Here is a 20,287-nt window from a genome sequence, read left to right as displayed (position 1 = left end):
CCCCTTTGGCCATATGAGGTAACACACTCACAGGGTCGGAGGATTAGGATGTGGATGTCTTTGATAATAGGGGTGGGAATATTACTCTGCCTACTATAGCCTGGCTGTGTCATTGAAGATGAGTCTTCTTTCCTTGGTGAATCACACATAAAGTGTATTGTCTATGATTTCTATTGTGTGTCTTCAAAGTTAAGGTAATAAATTAAAGCATCTGAAAATCAACCTGGGAAGAATTCTTCCAGATTTGTCGCTCAATTTTTTTTATGACGTCTGTCCCACAACCAATTTCAAAGTGACTTTTTAATGTTTTTAATTTATTATTGAGAAAGAGAGACAGAGTGTGAGCTGGGGAGGGGAAGACGGAGAGGACAGAGAGGGAGACACAGAATCTGAAAGTAGGCTCCAGGCTCTGAGCTCTCAGCCCAGAACCTGATGTGAGGCTTGAACCATAAACTGCAAGATCATGACCTGAGCTGAAGTCGGACACTTAACCGACTGAGCCACCCAGGCCCACCTCAGGGATTGATTTTGGATGTGATTTGTCTTTTGTGGTCCTTCTCAAGATTTAGATTTTAGAGATAATACAAGTCTCTTTTTTTGCACTTCTATGGTCACTGATTTATATAACATTTAGTTAGATCGTACAGTTACAATAACAAGTACTCCTCACTGAACAGTTTTCAGGGCACACAGAAGTTGGTACAAGCTGCTCCACTGTGGGGCACAAAGATGACCAGGTTGTTGACGAGGGGTCTACTAGTCCCTGGTCCTCAGTGTGCCCAGAAATTAGACGAAAAGTTTTCTTCACCTAGTAGATTGTATACGTGAAAGTGGTTTAGGAAAGGTTCTGCTGTATAAAGTGCCTTGCATACCAGAAGGCATTCTATAGATATAAACTATCATCATTATTTCCACTTATAATTCAAGATCTGGTATGAAGAATTATAAAATCGACATTTATGATTGAATATGGATAATACACGTCAGGTGGAAAAAAGTGGTCTACAAGTTAGCCTGATGACGAGGGAAAGTCAGAACAACTTGAAAAAACATTCTGCTCAAGCCAGGATAAAATCTAGAATTAAATTAAGTTAGTTAACAATATAAGTCAAGTTTCAATCAATAAAGTCTTTATAATTAATGGTTTATTTGCTTTATTAATCTGCTTTTAAGTTTACTCACTATTTCTCTGAAAATTTAGGTTTAACTGCCTAACTAAAGAGCTATTTTCAAAAATATTTAATTGGCTGGAAAGAGTGTATTGAACTCTTCTTTCAGTTGACCTATCTTTAGAAAACTAAGCTATTCAGCTCACTAAGCTATAAATGTATCCAGGCATCCTCATGAAAGCATATTTTAACTCAGAATGAGTAGTGAAGGGTAAAGTGATCTCACCAATGCCCTGAGTTTGTAAACACAAATATATAAAATGTCACAGTACATAGAACAAATACTCAGTGCTACATCTAGAGTTGAAGGGTCTTCCCAGAATAATCAATGCTAAGTCTAGAGTTGAAGGGTCTTCCCAGAGATGTGCTCTTCTGCCCTTGAACTCTATTGTTTTTGACCGCTGAGTCACGAACTGTCTCCATCTACCAGATGGTTGAGGACAAGAGAGATTCTAAATGATGCGATGAGGACCAGCTCCTAAGCATAAAGTATACTCACCAGCGAAAGGCATGGTTTCTTTAACCCTACCCGAAGTGCACGCAAAGCATGCCTTCTGTATCAGTTTCCTGAAGCTGCCACAACAAAGAACCACAAACTAGGTGACTTAAGCAATAGAAACTTGTTGTCTCACAGTTTGGGAAGCCAGAGTTCTGAGATCAAGGTGTTGACAGTATCATGCTCTCTCTGAAAGTTCTAGGGAAGGCCTCTCTTCCAACATCTGGTAGTTCCTTGATTGTGATAATATAACTCCAGTCATTTCATGGCATTCTCCCTATGTGCATATCTGTATCCAAATTTCCCTTTTAAAGGCACATTGTATTAGGGGTCCACCCTATTCTAATATGACCTCATCTTAACTAGTGACATCTTGCAAAAACCCTATTTCCAAATAAGTTCACATTCTGAGGTATGGGGGGTTAGAATTTCAGCATGTGAAATGTTGGTGAACACAGTTCAAGCCATAACACGGTCAGTGGAGGAAGCCATCTTCATCATATGCTTCATACTAATTCTCCAAATAATTTTTAACTTTAATAACCAGTATAGGGTCAAATTTAACCAGCCACTTTAGTAATAATCATAATCATAAAAATTATAGTGTGTGCCAGTAGAAATAGTAAACAAATAAACAGATTAGTAAAACAAAAATTGATAAAAATTGGTGAGGTTTGTTGTTAGCTCCGAATAGGAACAACAGTACCAGTAAGAAAGAAGATACTGAGAACTTGGAAATATGAGAAGCAGAGAAAAGATTTTAAAAACAAAAAAGCAGGGGTGCCTGGATGGCTCAGTTGGTTAAGCGTCTGACTGTTTTGGCTCAAGTCATGATCCTGTGATTTTTTGAGGTTGAGCCCCACATCGGGCTCTGCATGCTTACTGTGCAGAGCCCGCTTGGGGTTCTCTGTCTCCCTCTCTCTCTGCCCCTCCCCCATTCCCATTCTCTCTGTCTCTCTCAAAATAAATAAGTAACTTAAAAAAAGGAAAAGCAGAGGGAATAGATCAAGTATCAGGGAGATCAGGAACAAGACAAGGGTGTCCACTCCCCCCACTCTTACTCAACAGTGCTAGAAGTTCTATCTGCAGCAGACAAGAAACAGAAATAAAAGACATCCTAACTGGTAAGGAAGAAGTAAAACTTTCACTATCTGCAGATGACATGATACTATATAGAGAAAACCTTAAAGACGTCACCAAAACACTGGTAGAACTGATAGATGAATTCATTAAGCTTGCAGGATGCAAAATCAATACACAAAATCTGTTCCATTTCAATATACTAATACTGTAGTAGCAGAAAAAGAAATTAAGAAAATAACCCTGGGGTTCCTGGGTGGCTCAGGTGGTTAGCGTCCAACTCTTGATCTCAGGGTTTATAAGATAAAGCCCTGTGTCAGGATCTGTGCTGATAGCATGAAACCTGCTTGGGATTCTCTTTCCCTCTCCCTCTGCCCCTTCCCCACTCTCTCTATTAAAATAAATAAACTTTAAAAAAAGAATCCCATTTATAATTGCACTAAAAATACCTAGAAATAAACTTAACCAAGGAGATAAAAGACCTGAACTTTGAAAACCATGAAACGTTAGTGAAAGAAATTGAAGAGGATCCAAACAAGCGTAAAAATATTCCCTGCTCATTGACTGAGGGAGGAAATACTGTTAAAATGCCTCTACTACCCAAAGGAATCTACAGATTTAATGCAGTCCCTGTCAAAATACCAGCAGCAGTTTTCATAGAACTAGAACAAATAATCCTAAAATTTGTGTGGAACCACAAATTGACCCCAAATAGTCAAAGAACCTTGAAAAGGAAGAACAAGGGGCACCCAGGTGGCTCAGTTACGTGTCCGACTTCAGCTCGGGTCATGATCTCACAGTTCGTGAGTACAAGCCCCACGTCAGGCTCTGCGCTGACAGCTTGGAGCCTGGTGCCTGCTTCCGATTCTGTGTCTCCCTCGCTCTCTGACTCTTCCCCGCTTGTGATCATGCACTCTCTTTCTCTCTCTCAAAAATAAATAGTTTTTAAAAAAGAATGTGACAAGTTGAAGCACTTAATACATACATTTGTCTTAAAAAAAAAAAAAAAGGAAAACAAAACTGGAGGTATCATCATCCCAGATTTCAAGATATACCTCAGAGTTGTAGTAATCAAAATAATATGATACTGGCACAAAAACAGACACCATAGATCAACAGAACAGAATTGAGAACTCAGAAATAAACCCACGATTATATATATGGTCGATCTTTGACAAAGGAGGCAAGAATATGCGATGGGGAAAAAGACAGCCTCTTCAACAAACGCTGTTGGGAAAACTGGACAGCGACATGTAAAAGAATGAACCTGGACCGCTTTCTTACACCACCCACAAAAATAAACTCAAAATGGAGTAAATATCTAAACGTGAGACCTAAAAACATAAAAATCCTAGAAGAGAGCACAGGCAGTAATTTCTCTGACATTGGCAGTGGCAACATTTTTCTAGACATATCTCTTGAGGCAAAGAAAACAAAAGCAACTTTTTTGGGACTACATCAAAATAACCATCAACAAAACAAAAAGACAACCTACTGAATGGGGGAAGGTATGTGCAAACGGTATGTCCGATACAGGGTCAGTATTTAAAATATATACAAACTCTGCCCTGTGTCTCCGCCCAGCAGTGCCTGGGTGCATGCCTGCGCTTCCGGCCCGCCTACCTGGGGCGCAGTGCTGCCGGATCAGAGCTTCCCAGAGGGCTGCTAAAGATGGGAGCCAACTGATACTGGGCAACGAGCTTCAGCGAGCACTAGCCAATGGCACATGGGCGCCATTTAATCAGGGACTGTCAGGTCAATCATATTTGTGTTTGACCAAGAGAACAAGGCTGGTGTGACCTTCAGCGAGTTCACTGGCATCTGGGAGTGCGTCACAGACTGGCAGAATGTCTTCCACACTTAGGACAGGGCCACACTAGCATGGTTGAAAAGAAAAAGCTCAAGCAAGCGCTTGCAGGGCAAGGGCTTTCTGGCCAGTTTCACGACATCCTCATCGACAAGTTTGACATACAAGTACGGGGGCCCTTGAGGACTTCCTCCAGGGCTGCATCGTCTTGCAGGGGTGGGCAGATACATTCAGGTGTTACGATACGGATCAGGATGGCTGGACTCAGGTGTCAGATGAACAGTATCTGTCCATGGTCTTCAGCGCTGTATAACCCTGGCCTTTGCAAGTAGCAGCATGACTTACGGAAGGAGGACTAAAAAAGCCGCATCTCCCTTTAAAGAAATGGAGTGCAGCTAGAGACTGTTCTTCCTTCAGATTTTATATAATTAACATTTGGGGACCTGACTCTACAGATGTGGATAAGTGGATTAAGGTTTTAACAAATATAACGATAGTTATAATCATTATTCAGATGCAAACATTTAATTTGAGACCATTCAAGGTAGCCATGAGGTAAGAGAACATATTTCACGTATCCTGAATGCAAGAAGTTCATCATGCGCATTTCTAGATAGCTCCAGTTCTATAGTGGGAATATTTTTTTTTATGTTTTTTTTATTTACTTCTAGGAGAGAGAGAGAGAGAGACAGCGTGAGCTCTAGATAGCTCCAGTTCTATAGTGGGAATATTTTTTTTTATGTTTTTTTTTTATCTACTTCTAGGAGAGAGAGAGAGAGAGAGACAGCGTGAGCAGGGGAGGGTCAGAGAGAGAGGGAGTCACAGACCGAAACAGGCTCCAGGCTCTGAGCTGGCAGTCAGCACAGAGCTCGACGCGGGGCTCGAACCCACGAACCGCGAGATCATGACCTAAGCGAAAGTCGGACGCTTAACCGACTAAGCCACCCAGGCACCCCCTATAGTGGGAATATTTTTATTAGCTAACAGAAACTTAAAAATAATATAGAACTTGCACAGAGGCTTCTGTGTGCCTTACAGTTTTAAAACAAGGCTTATTGTATTTGTTTGAATATGCAACATAAGCAATGAAGAAAATGCAAATGAAAAACGCACTTATACAACTCAAACCCCCCCCCAAAAAAAATTAAAAATAGGCAGGAGACATAACCAGACATTTCTCCAAAGAAGACATCCAAAGACGGCCAATAGACACAAGAGAAGCAGCTCAACATCACTCATCATCAGGGAAATGCAAATCAAAGCCACAGTGAGGTATCACCTCACACCTGTCAGAAGGGCTAAAATAAAAAACACAAGAAACAATAAGCGTTGGCAAAGATGTGGAGAAAAAGGAACCTTTGTGCCCTTTTGGTGGGAATGCAAACTGTGGAAAACAGTGTGGAGGTTCTTCAAAAAGTTAAAAACAGAACTGCCCTATGATCCAGGAGTTCTACCACCGGGTATTTACTCAAAGAATACAAAAACACTAACTCGACGGGATACACATATGCCCATGCTTCCTGCGGCATTATTTACAAGAGCCAAAGTGGCAGCAACCTAAATATCCATCAATAGATGAATGGATGAAGAAGATGTGGTACGTATATACAATAGAATATTACTCAGCCATAAAACAGAATGAAATCTCGCCATTTGCAACAACATGGATGGATCTAAAGGGTATAATACTAAGTGAAATAGTATGTGGAACTTCAAAAACTACACAAAGAAAGAAAAAGGACAAACAAAAAACTTCTTCACTGTGGAGAACAAACCGATGGTTACCAGAAGGGAGGTAGGGGGGCGGGGATGGTAGAAGAGGCGAAGCGATTAAGAGGATCCTTATCCTGATGAGCTCTGAGTAATGTATAGAATCACCAAATTATATAATTACGACATTGAAAACGAATATAACATTGTATGTTAATTAAGCTGGCATGTAAAAGAAAAAAGAAAGATCAGGGGAAAAAAGTAGAAAAGAACAGGCAGTCTCCTGCAGGAAAGCATGCTTATCAGGTAAGAAGAAATTGTCCAAAGACTGAGTACTGGGATCTGAAAGTGGCTCCCTATCCTATCTCAAAATTCTGAGCACCTTTTATCTTCTCTTTGGTGCCAGAGATTAATCAATGGTGGTGATGGTTTAGAAGTGAATGCTTAGAGGTGAGGTTAGGCGTGGAACACAAAGCCCATTCGTCAGTAAGGTACGAAGGAGAAGTATGTCTCATTTGTAGGAAGCACTTAAACCACCAAGTACAACCTTTACTCACTGATACAGGTGTCAGGAAACAAACACTGGACTGAAATGCTGACTGCATTTGCCTCAGGTGAGCAATAGACAGTAAACCAGAAGAAAACATGTCTTTAAAAACTCCAGGGATTCTACAATCCTTCCTACATATCAAGTGTCTTTTTCTTGCTTACGGATCCTTAAAATTTGTCATCTTTCTGGAAGGTCTTGGTTATCTAGAACTATTCAATAATTTTATGGATAGTTTAGTGCTCCAAATTAAAAAAAAAAAACTTATGTTTATTTATTTTTGAGAGTGCGACACAGTGTGAGAAGGCCAGGAATAGGGAGAGAGGGAGTCACAGACTGAAACAGGCTCCAGGCTCTGAGCTGGCAGTCAGCACAGAGCCCGACGCGGGGCTCGAACCCACAAACCGTGAGACCATGACTTGAGCCGATGTTGGACCCTGAACCGACTGAGCCACCCAGGCGGCCCTAGTGCTCCAAATTTTTAAATTTCCTTTTTTATAGGAACATTCCCCGGATGTATAATGTATAGTTCTACGTGTTAGCAAACAGAACTTACTGAACTTATGGTCATCTGTGTCATAAAGGCAGATGGTTTGGGACGCCAGGTTGACTCTATTAAGCACAATAAATAAACTGTGATAATACATCTTAGAGTGAATTCTCGTATGTCTCTTTCTTCTAAAAAGAGTTTGCAGAATGTGCTGTGGCAGAGCCTCCTACACCATGTAACTATTATAAAGGTAATTATTAAATTAAAGGCATAAAACTTACCTTAGCTTGTTATTTTGCCTTCAGTAAAACTGCTATCAGCCTTAACCCACTTTCTAATTGAGCCCACCTTCAATCCGGAAATATCATTTTATCAAATTTATAATATTGCTACTAAAGATCATGAAAGTATGATAAATAACACTGTGTTATATTTTCGTTTTCTCGTAACCACACCTAGAACTTTGCACCATTTGTTTTCAACACCTGATATGTAAGTGGGGACTTTTGGCTGCAATTGCCAGAAATAAAACACAATGTAACATAAGTTTTAAAAAAGAAATGTATTGGTTCATATATACGGAAAATCTAAAGTTGCATGTAGCATGGCTGGATCTAGGAATTCAAGTGACGGTATCAGGTCTCTGCCTCTCCATCCTGTAACTATGTCTTCTCTTGCTGATTGCCTACCCTCTCCTGCCTGACAAATTGCACACCAACTGAATCCCCCCAAATACCCAGGATCATAAGTAGGCAATCACTTTAATTTTGTTTTCCTGTTTTTGTTTTTTACATTTTTCCCAAGGATTTCCCTCAAGAATTGCATCTCATTTTGCTGATACTGTAGCCTCTAAGCCAGGTATTACTCAAACAAAAGATTATTATGTAATTGCCAACAAGTATACTGATTCCAGTCATCTTTATCTACTCTACATAATAAGGAAGAGAAACATGTTCATTTACTTAAGAATGGATTTTCTATGGCTGTATCTTTATGCTGTTAAACAGCTGGAAGAAAACCAAAAAAACCCAACCAAACAGCAACAGCAACAATAGCATCATCAACAAAAGCCCAATAGTCTCCGTATTTCCAAGTGCCTAGGCTATAAAATTAAAATATTGATTTGTTAATTGAATTTTTAATTTTCCAGGAGATATTTCAGTTTCCTGTAGGCAAGGCTCAAAACACACATATGAAAAGCAAGCAACTAATTGTGTGTGCAGAAGAGTTGGTTTAATGGCCATTAGGCTCTTATTCCAAAAACACAAACTTAGTCTCGTAACGCGTATTGTATAATGAACAGGGATCTTGAGTTATGGTCCCAAGATGCCGGCAAATCATGGTGATATTGACCAGTATAATTCAGTCTCAAAGTAGTGCTTTATAAGTTTGGTACTTTTAAAGTAAACAAGTAAGTTAAACAACACATTATGTTACACAATAAACTACTTTGGATGAAAACAAGAAGCTAGTTTACAATAAGAATAGTACAATCGTAAAATCCTGGGTATTAGTAAGACAATAATTTTTCCATGTTGGACTATCAACTTGAAATTAAAACGCCATAGATGTTCCTCTGTGTGTTATAAAGAATCACCTGATATTTTTACTCCTTTGACTTACGTAAAGCATTTTTACTAGATCATATTTAAAGCCAAACATAGTAGAATTAATAGAATTCCAGTTTCTATACCCGTTTCAGAGCTGAAAGTATATTCAAATAGTCAAAATATTCATTACTACTCTGTGATTTGAATCAACAATCTTCAGGAAACAAAAATTTGGTATTTAAACTGAAAACTTGGGGAACTGCTAGGGGGTTCATTCTGTTAAGCTTCTGGCTCTGAATTTCAGGTCAGGCCATGATCTCATGGTTATGAGATCCATATCATTCCTCAAGGAGCCTATAATTCCCCTTTGTAGTAATCAAATGTCTATGTATTTCTAATCTATTAACGTGTTCCCTGTAACACCATAAATTCCATGAATCCAGAGGCTTTATCTGACTATTCCTGTCTGTATATTTACTGCCTAGATGTATGGTAGCTAGAACAGAATAAATGTAAAATTATTATTTGCTAAATGAATAAATAAGGCAATTGCCAGCAGTAACTCCCTGTGCTAACATAAATGTATGTGCCTTTCACAGGAGATAAGTGGGAGATGTAGAGTAACTTGATGTTTCTCCAACTTGCTTGTTTTTAAAAATACAGATTATTAGGCCCTTCCCCTGGAGCTACAGATTCAGAAAGTTTGGGGTGGAACTCCAGCATCTGTGTTTTAAACAAGTTTCCCCAGATAACTTTTCTAGTGGAGCAAGTTTAGGAGATACCATATTCAGGATTTCACCTTAGCTTCATAATTCTCGAATGTTCTCCCTTGTTCCATAATCTGAGGGCCTCTGGAATCCTCATAGTCCCCATGCTTCTTCAAAGAAATACTGATATTATTATATTTCTTTGTTCTGCCAACCTGGAGTTTCTTGATCTATTTGTAATTCTGACTACGTAGGAGTGAACCCACCCATCTCTGGGTGCAGCACCTGATGTCAGGCATGAAATTTTACCTTATGAACCGTGTGCCTCATCTTCAGAAAAAAAAAAAAACAACACCTTTCAGCTAGTGTGTAAGTCTGGCTGACCACTCAACATATACAGATAATATGATTTGACCGTTTTGCATTGCAAATTGCTCTTTTACTCTAGGAAACTGTTTTAATGGTTTGCACAAACCACAGAGACTTATGGTAGACAGGTGACACTTTATTCTTTCCAGCACCTCTCCCTTCCCAGATTTTGTTCTGGAGGAACCATTTTTAATCACACGGCATGGCATAGATATGATTTACCTCACCAAATTTTAGAGTGGGACCTGATTGGTTTAAACTCACCAGTGGATCCCATCCCTTTGGTCAAGTCATTGGCGGAACCAACGAAGTCGAGGAAATGTTTGCTAGGGTGTCTGGTAATGATATTCTCTCTCTTCCATGGATGCTACCAAAAGAAACCTTTCTTTTCCTTGCCAGCGAGGAGTGAGGATGTAAGGTCGAGAACTGCGGGGGCCATTTTGAGACCCTGAAGGCAACTGAGGGCTATGCAGGGCCCTCTGTGGAATCCAAGGATGAAGTCAACACAAAGGACAGGGAAGCTTGAGACAACACAGGCCTGCCATTACACGAGGTTCCAAATTAAGTCTCAATCACCGCCTGCCCTGACTTGCCTTTTCAAGTATATGACCTGATGAATCTCCTGTGCTTTTATGTCCGTTTAAGCTGGGGTCTCTATTTCTTGAAACCTAAAAATTCTTAACAGATGTAAGATCCATGGCTATGTCAGAATACAATCTTTAATGGTCCTTGAAGGGGAGATGGAAGAGCTGGGAAGTCCTCAGTGGAGCCACAGGTTTATAGAGGTGTTAGAACACCTTCCTGAAATACAGCGGTTTCTGTTCAAGAGATAAAAATAAAATCCTTTCATAAGGAACGCCATGGCCTACCCAGTAACCACATTTTCCAAAGAAATCCATAAATGTAATCTAGCAAAATATTTTCTTCTGCTATGTCAATTCATTATATGAAATCTCATAATAATATAAGGAATTGAAATCGTATTTCATTATGTATTTCGCTAATTGCCTTTATTGGAATGAAAACAGAATTACATGAAATCGAGATCAGCCCAGAAAATTCAGGGCGTATGGTGGCCACAGCTAGGGAACATCCACCTTGTTTTACTGGAATAAATTACTGTTAAAGTGAACACACTGCTAGAAGTGCTGTTACCAGTCTGCAGGTCATAAAGATAAAAAGGGCTAAACCAACCTCTCAGTGCCGAACTGGCAAGTGAAAAGATGCGGTCCACACACAATAGGTACGCAGTGAAGACATCTGACTCACGAGAACCCTGCTAGGATAGCAGTGAGTATTTAAGCCCTGCTGTTTCTTGTGGGCTTTGCCAGGCTTGGCTGCAGAGCGAGGATTCTGGACTCATTAACAAGAGCCCCAAGCCACAGCTCCTCTTCCTCCACTTCAAGCTTCCATAAGCCCTGCCGTCAGGCGCTGGGCTCTCACCAGTGACTGATAGGCACATCGGGTCCGAAGAAAACATTTTTGTACTGGATTATTTGTTGAGGATAATAATTTCACTGTGCCGGTGTCAACAGGCTGGTTACTATGGAATTTGTAAATATATTCACTAAACTGTAAAATGATAGTCTTGTGTTGAAACTGACCTGCTTTTAACCTACGTGTTTTAGGCATCTGGCATCCGAAAATTCTGCTGCATAACACAAATCAAAGTAGATGAAACCAGTTAGCTGAAAATAAAAATGAGGGTGATCAAGTCTCTCTGTTTCTGGAAGAAACTGAGAGAAGCAAAGCAGAGACTATCTTCGAAAATCCAAATTACAGGAGGTTTTTAAAAAAATATTAGGAACTATATATACCTATGTATTCACATACGTAACACGCACACACACACACACACATTTCAAACTGACCTCAAGCATTAATCAAACAAAGGTAGCAAAGCTTAGCCTTCAGAAAATAATCCAGTTCAATAGAGAAGGAATTATATTTCCAGAAATGGAGCCACGTGCTGTGAATGGCAAATATTTGCCAAATATAGAATATCTGCCAAAGAATCGGTGGCATGTGTAATCATTAAGCTTCATCATCACCTGATGACGAATGATCACGTTTTCTCAACTAAGCAAATTCAACATCTCACGCCCTCACCTGCCCATGAAAGATCTCAGTGCCCCATTCACCACAGACTGTCCATGGTCATGTTACTGCGTTTTCCTTCCCACTCCCCATGAAGCTTTCGTCACCTGTTCCCTCCAGACTTTCAACAGTAAATAGGTGTAACTGTCATTAACTGAGCATTTATTATGTACTAAGCAGCGTGCTAGTGATTTACATATACATTCTCACTTTACCCTAACAATAGTAAGGTAGGGGCTCTTCTCCGTCATCTTACAAATAGAGAAACTGAGGCTCAAGTTCATAAGCTAAAAATGGCAGGGTCAAAAGTTGAGCTGAATTTTAACCTGGCCGATGTGATTCTAAAGCCCACGCTCTAAACCATCACTCACTGATCATTAACTCCCTTTGGAGTTCTCAAAAGGATTTTAAATTTCTCTCAACAATTGTCAGGCGATATATCCCAATGACATAATCTGGTTCTGACACATTCAACTGAAATTGCTCTGATAAACCATCCAAGCTTGAAGGAAAAGGTAAAACGCAACAAGTAATATTTGCACGATTTGCAGCTTTTAGAATTAATCAATTATATTTAGACAGAATCCGGTGGTTCAGACTCCAAGAGAACACAGTGAACTTGTATTTTGCCCATTTTAGTAATGATTCACCAGGCTTTATATCCGACTCCATCTGAAATTCAACAGTGCTATATCCAGGACATTTTTTTCTTCATCTGCCAATTTCATTTCATGTTCTCACTTTGTGTTTTTCCTGTAGAAATATTAATGATTTTGGAACACAGAGACTGTGATGGTGGTCTTCTGGATATTCGCATGATGACAGTAGTGTTTCATATTGTTCCTCAAGTCTTTTCTGTACATATCCAGTTTTTTCTTTCTTCCATTCTCATCTACACTTATTTCTTCTCTCCCTCTTCTCCCATAAGTTTCCCATACCATCATTCTCCTTATGGTCTTCAGATCATTCTTCTTTTGTTCCTAGAGTTAGACATATGCTCGTGGTATGGAAGACCTAGATACCATACTCTGATCGGTTTGGGGAGAGCTGCAGATATGGATGTGGATGTAGAATTACACATACATATATAGATAGAGATATAGAACTTCTCATTGTTTTTAAGATATAAGCTTTTGTTGGGATGAGCACTGGGTGTTATACGGAAACCAACTTGACAATAAACGATGAAAGAACATAAATAAATAAAATAAAAATAGAAAAAAGACGTAATCTTTTAAAATTTCAGCTTCATGAGATCAGGTCCGATACAATTAGTGCTTCCTTTGATTTGATAAGGTTACAATAAATACAATCACTTTCGTGACAGTAGTGTGTTTTCTAATAACTCAAACATTTCTCTCTTTTTTAACCTCAAACACAAGTACACAAATATAAAATTATCCGACATGCTCCTTTCATGCTCCATGCAAAGAGACATGGGATCTGAGCTCTGTCGTTACAGAGGTTATTTCTTCTGTGCCCTAACTGAATAATTTTTAGGAAATACAGATCAACCCTCGTTTCCAAGTCAAATTCCAAAATGTGCTGTTGGTTTTTTTCAGGCATTTTAAAATATGCTTTCTCCTGTCTTCCTTCCTGCTCTCCCCCCTCGCCCTCTGGTACGTGACAAGGTGCTACATATGTAAGTCTAGGTTGGGGAGCAGTGCTGGTGGGCTCTAGCGTCGCCATGTGCCCTAGATGTACATATTTTATTATTACCTTTCCTCCACAGCCAAGACTGTCAGAGGAAACATGGCATTCTTTACAGCTTTCTGCTAAGTGTCAGGCTTTGCATTTCAGAAATATTTGATAAGAGGAGCATAAGTTGCAGGAGCACATCCATGCAAAAGGCAGATACACAATATAACTTTAACTCTCCTATTAACTTTTTCATTTCCCTGCAGAAGTTGTTTCTGTCCATATTTTTACTTCAGCTGGGCTGAGTGGGAGAAAGAACTCAAAGGGAGGTCGAAGCAGATGGTTGTCACAAACTGCATACGGCAATTGAGAATTAGTGTGCAAGCATATGCAACCTGGTGCAGTATGAAACATTCCAGCATATGAGTGCTGAAATAAATCAAGCCTGGAGAAGATCGGGATGATAAAATGATGAGCTCTTCTTTCCCTGTTACATATATATATATAGGCCTTCTGAATTCATTAGGGTATGTTCTCTGTTTTCAGTAGGCAAGTTAACACCTAAATTGAGCAGATTCATGTAGATTCTGGTGTCTTGCCTTTTTCTCTCATCCACAGTGTGCTTTCTGAAAAGAAATATTTCTGAAAAGATATGCATCCTTTTCACATAAGAAGAATTGGAGATGTGCCATCAATTACCTGGACAAATTTCATCGTCATAATAATTACTAATCAGATACAAAAACTGACTTTTGCTCCCCAAGCTATTCACAACAGCTATGCACCATGCACTAACAATTTATATACACTCTCCATGTACATTTTTTGACTATTCAGGACCCTATTGGTGACCAACTTGTTCCCAGCAATTCATTCATCAAACATGCATTTCAAGTGCTCTTCCAGGAAGAAGGGTAATAAAGAGACACATACCAACAGTGGTTAACAGGCAGTGGAGCCAAAGTCACAGAAGTCCTTATGGTGGTAGCAGGCAGGAGGCGCAGCTCTGCCACGTTGCCTTTTACTGTAATAACTAAGTGCAAGTCTACCTCCTTAGTGCTCTTAGGAGTCTCAGGCAAGGGGATAAACTGAGTCTTTCCCTCCATCACAAATTTGAAGGAACAGAAGAGGAGGGTTTAATTGTCAGCCACCTCTCCTCTCAGAAGAGCAGAGATCAGTTATGCAGCCAGGTTCGGTTCGGTTTGGTTCTCATGGGCCTGTCTGCCGCTCTGCCCAGTAAACCGTGAATTTTTGTGGCCACTCCTAAGTCCCAGGCTGGTGAAGACAGGTCCACGTGGGGCGCTGTTCCAGCAGTCGGGCACCTCCACCCTTCCGGAAACTTCCTCCCGATGAGTTTGCAAGAAGCTACAGTTGTTTTCAACAAGGCCCCTTCCTGCCATTGACTTTTTGCTGCTCCCTTCTCACCTGTCCTTCCTGGTGAGAGGTGAAAGATATGTGAGACGCAAAAGGAAAGGAAAAGGGAGAAAGTGATAGGTATTGGCTCAAGAATAGATATTGAATTACATATTGGTAGACCAAAACACAAATCAACTCTGAACTACAGGAGTCCACCAACATGCACATAAATCATTTATAACGATAATCCAAGACTAGGTCCAAATCTCATTAAAGTATATGAATCCTTAATCTATTTTGGCAAAAAAGCGCCAATACACATTTTTTCTTTTTATCATAAATTACAGTTCTGTGGCACTGTGCAAATATTACCAAGCTGTAAGACAGCTGTGCTCCATTAAAATGTGTAATGGTCGCTGATTTCTTACAGCACATGGTCATCAGGCTGAATCTACAGCCAGTAATTAGGAAGATGAAATGTTTAATTGTGCCTTAATTTTGATAAAATTTATCTGTCACACATCCCGCAGCCGAGCATTATGCTCACAAATCAATGTCATCGGACCGAACAGGAACTCAGGCACCAGACTCCTGTCCCTGACAGATTCATTTGAATATGTAACTGCTCTTGATGAGCAACGAGGCTAAGGAAGAAAGTAAAAACTTTCTTGTTGACACTGTCCTGGTGACGTAGGTCCTCTTCCTCCTTTAAGGAAAAGAAAGGCTCAAAACTAGCTCCACTCTTCCCTGCTAATGACTGTGTCCGCCTCTAGCGGACCTGGATCATGTAAAGAGAAAGACAATCCCTCGAGGACTATTCTTTCATCTTGAAATCTATTAGTGCCGGGAGAAGAGAAAGATGCAAGGAGGAGGGGAAGAACAGAAAAGTGAACTTAGTAATGCACTTTTTAATCCTGTATCCCAAGATCCTTACGTCGGGATAGATTAGTGAGGTAGACAAGTTGTCACTTTCAAGCTGGGTAGCTAAACATTCATCTGTTCATTACAACGTTAGAACCGTAGAGATGAAGTTCGTCGTGATTTATACGTAGGAAAATGGAAGCCCAGAGAGGTTGGCCAATGACCTGAGCACCATCAGAGATCGTTCGAATTACCACCACTACGCAGTCACGGTGGAGACAGCCCACATTTCACAGAGAGTTTTATAATTCTTATAAGCAATATTTGCAAATCATAATGTTGAAATCATTTTTCAAATGGCAAGAAATATTATTTTAAGCACAGGGAAGTGTAAGCACAAATACCTGCCAATACTGAAAATTAATTTGTATCATGTTTTCCCCACAAAATGAATCAGTGATCCTCTTTCTCACCCACAATAACGATGGCTCATTATCCAAGAGAACTTAAAGAACATATGTAGGAAATGTACTTTACATTTTTCTTTCACAGAGTTGGAAATAAAAATAACGGAGGGGGGTCAAGGCAAAGATTGTGGGAAGTGAGCAGAAGGCCAGTGAGAAGAAGGGTAGCAACTTGAGGCCAAGCTGAATGGTGAGGGAGGACGCAGACCCGCGCAGCCACTGGAAAACGGGGAATGAACAGCGGGAAGTCAGTTTTCCCAGGCCAGCAAGTTAGAGTCTGGATGTGGTGCCCAAAATGTTTTTAATATGCCAACACTTTGCCAAAGGACACCAGCAAGTTTTCTCGGTCACTCATTCCAATTAATGAACCACCACAAGACTCCGAGCATGTCCGTCTACTCTAAAGTAAAATAAGTCCCAAGATCAGGAATAATTTTAGGAGAGTCTTCAGGGAGAGCCAAATGGCATGAAGCTATAGCCTGCTAACAAGACGACTCATTAAAATGCTTTTCTAAACTTAGCCATGGAAATAAGTCCAAGCTAAAGATATCATATTCCCCATTCCCTTTTGTACTATTTTCATGGGCAGATATATTCAGGGATTGGATAAGTGAGTGATATTCTAGTAGGTAAGTTGTTTTCCACCCCACTGGCGCGCCGCAGAAGGCGGGCACAAACGCCCTGGGGTTAACGCGAAGTAACTGGCATTTTGCAAGTCTTTGTGACAAACCGCTTTCACATCCATGGTCTTCTTTGGGGGGACACGGAGATTAAATCTGTCCCGTGATCATCCAAGAAAGATGAAAACCAGTGGGGGCCTCTCTTTTATACGAAAACACCATTTCCCAGACTCCCATGGAGCCGAGATCCCGCGTATGATTCAGGTACTGCTGTTGGGAGGCTCCGCCGCGAGCCAATCCCCAGCAGGGTTTTGGAGTCAGCAGTCATGGTGGCGACTTCCTGATTTGTCAAGCAGTTTTCTAACTCAGCAACTTCCTGTTCAGAGCCGAGGTGGCTTCCGGATTCTGCAGCTCCGGGTCCACGGCCCAGGCAGCATCTGCTTCGTAGGAGCTGTTCTACGATGCTTTGGGGCTGCAACAAAAGACCTCCATCAAATATCCAAGTTCTGTGGTCCTAATCTAGTTTTCTTTTCACTGCTTCTCGTCATGAGGTGGGGGAAAAAATGCAAATAATACATCTGGTTTAGAATTTTGGAAGACCTAATGACTTTTGAAAATTATGTTTAAATTACTAATTTATGGTGTACATAGTAGAGATAGCGATAAACTCATTGGGCAGAAGGGCTGCATTCCAGTCTCAGGTTTGACTCTCTGATTTGGGGCAAATCGATGCCTCCACAGGCATACATACACCTGTCCTCATCTTAAAAGTAACAAACACGCTGGGGCGCCTGGGGGGCTCAGTCGGTTAAGCGTCCAGCTTCAGCTCAGGTCATGATCTCGCGGTCTGTGAGGTCGAGCCCTCCGTCGGGCTCTGTGCTGACAGCTCAGAGCCTGGAGCCTGCTTTGGATTCTGTGTCTCCCTCTCTCTCTACCCCTCCCCTGCTCACACTCTTTCTCTCTCTCTCTCTCTCAAAAATAAGTAAACATTAAAAACATTTTTTTAAAAAGTAACACAATAAAATCAATGATTTCTGTAGTCCTCACAGTTTTAATATTCTGAGATTCTACAAGGATCCTATATATTTATATGTTCTATAATAGATAACATATAAAGTTATAAATTTATATAACATATACATTATAAATATTTAGAATATAAATATGTATTTAAAATATGTGTATAAATAAATATAACTATGTATACCTCCTTTGTCAGAGTTCTTAGGTAGAAACTATATGATCTACTGACACGGCTTTCAGAAGGATGTTGATCCATATTTGTTCCATTTGGCCAGAATGACACATTCAGGTGCCAGTGTATGATCTGATCCACACGATTCAACTCCCAAAGTACAGAAAATATTTTACATATTTCCATTTTTATAATATCAACACTGATAAATGAAAAAGTCTCCCCATTTGCTCAATATACCTCACATTTTATGGAATGTGCGTCAAAAATTGCAATGTTAGAAAAGTTAGTGAAATTACTAAACTCATTGGTAAAACAAAACATCATCCAGTTAGTCAGCACACAATTATTGAATGAGCCTTTACTTATTCGTACACATTTAGCCAACATCAACTGTGGGCTGGATAGAATGCTACGTGTTACAGTCTGAAAGACACAGTTCCGAGGGGAGAAGAGAGACCTGAAAATAAGTAGTTGCAACTCAGGATGATGAGTGATTTCATAGCTACCGGGGTCGGGTATGTGGAGGTCACCGGGAAGGGCGTACAGAGACTTCTCTGAGACAGGGACGGACCCCTTGGGTGACCAGGAAGGCTTAGAAAGTGCTGCCAGTGAGAGAGAGAGTTACTAGAGCTTTCAGAGGATGGGACCAGCACAGATGAGAGACATGGACATCTTAGAGGGTGTGGCGTATTCAGAACAATGTATCAGTCCAAGCAGGAATGTGTAATTGAGTAAACGTATGTTTTCTGTTTATAACACTTCCATCTTCCATAAATAAAAAGCCTGCAGAAGGGAGAAGGGTCAGAACAGAATGAAGTAAGTTCTACCAGCTCCCCTTACTACATCCTGGGGGGTGAAGAGTACACGGACCCAACTAACTGCCTCTCCACCCCTGAGCCGCCACAGCCTTCCACAACACCGCCAGAAGGGATCAAAGCCAGGAGATTTTGGAGATGACAGCTTGATAAAAAACTTTATTTTCTGTGAAAATATAATTCAATATGTTTTTATTAACATTCTTTAATTCTTTAAAACAAAGCAAATAGCACCAATAAAAATAAATGTTTTAGCACATATTTTAAGACATTTTTATTAGAAAAGCATCATAGATTTAATACAGAAATTAAATGGAGAAGGGTGTGGTAGGCTGGAAAACGTGTTCCCAAAATATGTGGGTCCTAATTCCTAGAACCGATGAACGCTACCTTATACGGCAAAAACAGACGTTCACAGACATGATCAAATTAAGGATCCTGACCTGAGGAGACTATCATGGGTTATCTCAATGGGCCATAATTACAATCACACGTTTTCTGGAAGGAGGACGTAGGGGGAGATTTGCATAAAGAAGAAGACGACAATGCAATACCAGAAGCAAGATGCTGCATTGCTAGCTGGGTATATGAAGGAAGGACAGGAATCGGGAATGGCAGCAGCCTCTAGAAGCTGGAAGAGGCAAGGAACAGGTTTTCTCCGGAAGGAACCAGCCCCAGGACACCTCGACTTTAGCCCAGTGAAACTGATTGGGACCTTCCGACCTCCAGAACTGCAAGAAAATAAACATGCGCTGTTTTCAGCCACTAAGTTTGTGGTAATTTGTTATAGTGTCAGCAGCAAACGAATACAAAGAGCAAATGGATAATTTTATAAAATTTCCCAACATGAGAACTGGCATGACTATATTACAGGAAAAGCATTATTCATAGGCTAGGGTTGTTAGGTAAAGCGCATGCTGTAAATTGAATTTTAACCATGCTTCACAATTTTTTCTTAGAGAGATTATTAAATGTTGAAGTTTGTGGAAAAGCACACCAAATCAGTGCACAAAGTCCAAAAGAAGACAGAAAACCAGGGATGGGAAAATTAAAGTTGAATACTATAATTTATTAAACAAGCTTGTCTCTTTCACTACATCTGTCAAGAAATTAAGGGGCGCCTGGGTGGCTTAGTCGGTTGAGCGTCCGACTTTCGCTTGGGTCATGATCTCACGGTTCGTGGGTTTGAGCCCCGCGTCGGGCTCTGTGCTGACTGCCAGCTCAGAGCCTGGAGCCTGTTTCAGAGTCTGTGTCTCCCTCTCTCTGACCCTCCCCTGCTCACGCTGTCTCTCTCTCTCTCCTAGAAATAAATA

General features: G+C 40.4%; 1 pseudogene; it reads left to right on the top strand.

Annotated features, from left to right (window-relative positions):
- The first annotated feature begins 729 nt into the window (after positions 1–729).
- LOC144221352 (programmed cell death protein 6 pseudogene) lies at positions 730–4,865 on the top strand (annotated as a pseudogene).
- Positions 4,866–20,287: the final 15,422 nt, after the last annotated feature.

The sequence above is a fragment of the Crocuta crocuta genome, unplaced genomic scaffold (assembly GCF_008692635.1).
Source record: "Crocuta crocuta isolate KB4526 unplaced genomic scaffold, BGI_CrCroc_1.0 scaffold20, whole genome shotgun sequence".
NCBI classification, from domain to species: Eukaryota; Metazoa; Chordata; class Mammalia; order Carnivora; family Hyaenidae; genus Crocuta; species Crocuta crocuta.
This window is presented reverse-complemented; position numbering and strand designations above follow the sequence as displayed.